Genomic DNA, 5,000 nt, shown 5'->3' with positions numbered 1-5,000 from the left:
GCGGCGGATCGCTGGCTGGCATCGTTTATGGTTAGAACTAGGGCGGTATCTGATCGCCTTCGAACCTCTAACTTTCGTTCTTGATTAATGAAAACATACTTGGCAAATGCTTTCGCTTCTGTTCGTCTTGCGACGATCCAAGAATTTCACCTCTAACGTCGCAATACGAATGCCCCCGCCTGTCCCTATTAATCATTACCTCGGGTTCCGAAAACCAACAAAATAGAACCGAGGTCCTATTCCATTATTCCATGCACACAGTATTCAGGCGGGCTTGCCTGCTTTAAGCACTCTAATTTGTTCAAAGTAAACGTGCCGGCCCACCGAGACACTCAATAAAGAGCACCCTGGTAGGATTTCAACGGGGTCCGCCTCGGGACGCACGAGCACGCACGAGGCGGTCGCACGCCTTCGGCTCGCCCCACCGGCAGGACGTCCCACGATACATGCCAGTTAAACACCGACGGGCGGTGAACCAACAGCGTGGGACACAAATCCAACTACGAGCTTTTTAACCGCAACAACTTTAATATACGCTATTGGAGCTGGAATTACCGCGGCTGCTGGCACCAGACTTGCCCTCCAATAGATACTCGTTAAAGGATTTAAAGTGTACTCATTCCGATTACGGGGCCTCGGATGAGTCCCGTATCGTTATTTTTCGTCACTACCTCCCCGTGCCGGGAGTGGGTAATTTGCGCGCCTGCTGCCTTCCTTGGATGTGGTAGCCGTTTCTCAGGCTCCCTCTCCGGAATCGAACCCTGATTCCCCGTTACCCGTTACAACCATGGTAGGCGCAGAACCTACCATCGACAGTTGATAAGGCAGACATTTGAAAGATGCGTCGCCGGTACGAGGACCGTGCGATCAGCCCAAAGTTATTCAGAGTCACCAAGGCAAACGGACCGGACGAGCCGACCGATTGGTTTTGATCTAATAAAAGCGTCCCTTCCATCTCTGGTCGGGACTCTGTTTGCATGTATTAGCTCTAGAATTACCACAGTTATCCAAGTAACGTGGGTACGATCTAAGGAACCATAACTGATTTAATGAGCCATTCGCGGTTTCACCTTAATGCGGCTTGTACTGAGACATGCATGGCTTAATCTTTGAGACAAGCATATGACTACTGGCAGGATCAACCAGGGAGCTGCGTCAACTAGAGCTGAGCAGCCGGCCGCCCGGGAGTGTGTCCCGGGGGCCCGCGCGAACACGCAAGCGTCCGCTCAATTATTCTGCAAACAGGAGGAGGCTGAGCTCCCCTGCACAACACACCTCGAAACCCTCTCAGGTCCCGGCGGCGCGCAGCGCCGTCCTAAGTACTTGGTCGGGTTCGAGAGAGGCGCAATCGCCCGGAGTTAGGCGAGTAGACGCTTTAGGTGCGACCACCCGTGCTCCCAACTGAGCTTGCCGCTGCCGACAGAGGCCCGGGAGCGTGCTGTCGTGGCATTGCCGGCGGGAGACAACACGCGCCACCTACGGTGACCGGCAGCTCCAACGCCAGCGCCACAGAAGGACAAAAGCCCCACTTGGGTGCCGAAGCGAACTCTCCCAGCACAGCGCACGCGCCAACACGTCCGCACAGCTGCGATACAAACCACCTGCGAGAACCGCTGGGGCGACCGAGCAGCAGACGGCGTCGCGGCGCCGAGCGCCGGGCGGCGGCGCATCCTCAGCGCACACAGTCCTCAATCGGACCAGCACACTGCAGATGGCCACCGCGCTTCGCACCGGGCCCGCGAGGACCTACTTTGGCCGCAAGGCGCCGCGAGCAGGGGGCGCCGGCGCGCAGCTGCGCCGCCTGCCGCGTCCGTCGGCCGGCGCGCCTGCCACTGGCCGCCCCCACCAGCCGGCTGTAGCGCGTGCGCCCACGCACCGCGCTGCCAGCACGCCGGGCGGCCCCCCCTCACCGGCCGGGGACGGTCCCACCCAGCCACCGCCGCGTATCGCCTCACACCCAGATCCCCTTTCGCGTTCGTGGGCATGGTGGGTCCCCTTTCACGTTCGTGGGCATGGTGGGTATCCCTGAAACAACCGGTTAATAGCTCGACCGATCGTCGCCAACACTGATTCACCTCTAGCGAGAACAACCGCACCACAACGGGTTACCTGTTGTTCATTTGCGTAACGTCACCAGCAAACGTAGACGTCCATCGCCATTTGCAACGAGTATTGCATGCCTGTGTCAGGTGTCACAACACACTACGTCTGCCCACATAGACGCAACAACATGTGCACGCCTCGAGAACACGTGGAAGGTAGCCCCCGTACGTATGCGGTGTCCATTGCGCGAACGACTGTCAGCCGGCCTCTGCAGGATGTCGCAGATGTGGAACGCGGTGCAACATGCTATCACGGTGTGTGAGAAGAGACGACTACGTCCGAATACACGCTCCACTACATCAACAGACTGCTCATGCTGATCGCCATCCAGGGCGTCCGTTCCTCCCACACGTCTGAATGGCGTACCACACTGCAATCCAGCTCTTATAGGGAGACGACACGTAGCTGCGTGCACAATATTTGGACTGTATGGTCTGCCGTTGCTAGGCGCAGTCGTCGTACGGTCACACATGTGCCACGATGTATCATTCAGTACATACGGACCAATGTGCAGTACAGTTTGTGGGTTTTGCGTACATCGGCGGACAGGTGACAGGCCGTACCACAACGTAGGCTGAGTACGTCGGCATGCGAAGGGCATTGAACATGCAAACTTCTCAACGACCAGCTTGCGAAGGCAGGGGGGAAGGGGGGGGGGCATGTACGTCCTGCTGCTATCCACATTACAGTGTATAGCAGGAGCATGTGGAAAGTCAGCAACACCTGCAAGGTGTTTAACATGACGCGATACACAGGGGACCGGGCAGTGCGAATAGCGAACTATATTGCGAGGGTTGCGGTTAGGCAACACTACACTAATTTAACGAGTTGCATAACAATTACAGAGCAGGTTCAGCGACAACGTGCGTCAGGTTAAGGCGCAATATAGGTTAGGTTGAGGCACAATATAGGTTAGGTTAAGGCACAACATGGGTTACGTTAAGGCACAAATTGGGTTACGTTAAGGCACAACATGGGTTACGTTAAGGCACAACATGGGTTACGTTAAGGCACAAATTAGGTTACGTTAAGGCACAAATTAGGTTACGTTAAGGCACAAATTAGGTTACGTTAAGGCACAAATTAGGTTACGTTAAGGCACAAATTAGGTTACGTTAAGGCACAAATTAGGTTACGTTAAGGCACAAATTAGGTTACGTTAAGGCACAAATTAGGTTACGTTAAGGCACAAATTAGGTTACGTTAAGGCACAAATTAGGTTACGTTAAGGCACAAATTAGGTTACGTTAAGGCACAAATTAGGTTACGTTAAGGCACAAATTAGGTTACGTTAAGGCACAAATTAGGTTACGTTAAGGCACAAATTAGGTTACGTTAAGGCACAAATTAGGTTACGTTAAGGCACAAATTAGGTTACGTTAAGGCACAAATTAGGTTACGTTAAGGCACAAATTAGGTTACGTTAAGGCACAAATTAGGTTACGTCAAGGTACAATATGGGTTAGGTTAAGGTACAATATGGGTTAGGTTAAGGTACAATATGGGTTAGGTTAAGGTACAATATGGGTTAGGTTAAGGTACAATATGGGTTAGGTTAAGGCACAACGTAGGTTAGGTTAAGGCACAACGTAGGTTAGGTTAAGGCACAACATAGGTTAGGTTAAGGCACAACATAGGTTAGGTTAAGGCACAACATAGGTTAGGTTAAGGCACAACATAGGTTAGGTTAAGGCACAACATAGGTTAGGTTAAGGCACAACATAGGTTAGGTTAAGGCACAACATAGGTTAGGTTAAGGCACAACATAGGTTAGGTTAAGGCACAACATAGGTTAGGTTAAGGCACAACGTAGGTTAGGTTAAGGCACAACGTAGGTTAGGTTAAGGCACAACGTAGGTTAGGTTAAGGCACAACGTAGGTTAGGTTAAGGCACAACGTAGGTTAGGTTAAGGCACAACGTAGGTTAGGTTAAGGCACAACGTAGGTTAGGTTAAGGCACAACGTAGGTTAGGTTAAGGCACAACGTAGGTTAGGTTAAGGCACAACGTAGGTTAGGTTAAGGCACAACGTAGGTTAGGTTAAGGCACAACGTAGGTTAGGTTAAGGCACAACGTAGGTTAGGTTAAGGCACAACGTAGGTTAGGTTAAGGCACAACGTAGGTTAGGTTAAGGCACAACGTAGGTTAGGTTAAGGCACAACGTAGGTTAGGTTAAGGCACAACGTAGGTTAGGTTAAGGCACAACGTAGGTTAGGTTAAGGCACAACGTAGGTTAGGTTAAGGCACAACGTAGGTTAGGTTAAGGCACAACGTAGGTTAGGTTAAGGCACAACATAGGTTAGGTTAAGGCACAACATAGGTTAGGTTAAGGCACAACATAGGTTAGGTTAAGGCACAACATAGGTTAGGTTAAGGCACAACATAGGTTAGGTTAAGGCACAACATAGGTTAGGTTAAGGCACAACATAGGTTAGGTTAAGGCACAACATAGGTTAGGTTAAGGCACAACATAGGTTAGGTTAAGGCACAACATAGGTTAGGTTAAGGCACAACGTAGGTTAGGTTAAGGCACAACGTAGGTTAGGTTAAGGCACAACGTAGGTTAGGTTAAGGCACAACGTAGGTTAGGTTAAGGCACAACGTAGGTTAGGTTAAGGCACAACGTAGGTTAGGTTAAGGTACAACGTAGGTTAGGTTAAGGTACAACGTAGGTTAGGTTAAGGTACAACGTAGGTTAGGTTAAGGTACAACGTAGGTTAGGTTAAGGTACAACGTAGGTTAGGTTAAGGTACAACGTAGGTTAGGTTAAGGTACAACGTAGGTTAGGTTAAGGTACAACGTAGGTTAGGTTAAGGTACAACGTAGGTTAGGTGAAGGCGCAATGTAGGTTAGGTTAAGGTACGATATACCTTAGGTTAAGGTACAATATCGCTTAGG

General features: G+C 50.8%; 1 non-coding gene across 1 annotated transcript in view; it reads right to left on the bottom strand.

Annotated features, from left to right (window-relative positions):
- The window catches only part of LOC126444862 (small subunit ribosomal RNA), a 1,909-nt gene extending 760 nt beyond the window's left edge, over positions 1-1,149 (bottom strand). The window contains exon 1 of the ribosomal RNA XR_007582797.1: positions 1-1,149. This exon is cut by the window's left edge and continues 760 nt beyond it. This is a non-coding gene — a ribosomal RNA (small subunit ribosomal RNA).
- Positions 1,150-5,000: the final 3,851 nt, after the last annotated feature.

This window comes from Schistocerca serialis, unplaced genomic scaffold (assembly GCF_023864345.2).
Source record: "Schistocerca serialis cubense isolate TAMUIC-IGC-003099 unplaced genomic scaffold, iqSchSeri2.2 HiC_scaffold_304, whole genome shotgun sequence".
In the NCBI taxonomy this organism is placed as follows: Eukaryota; Metazoa; Arthropoda; class Insecta; order Orthoptera; family Acrididae; genus Schistocerca; species Schistocerca serialis.
Note: the sequence above shows the minus strand (reverse complement) of the source record. Positions and strands in the feature narration are given on the sequence as shown.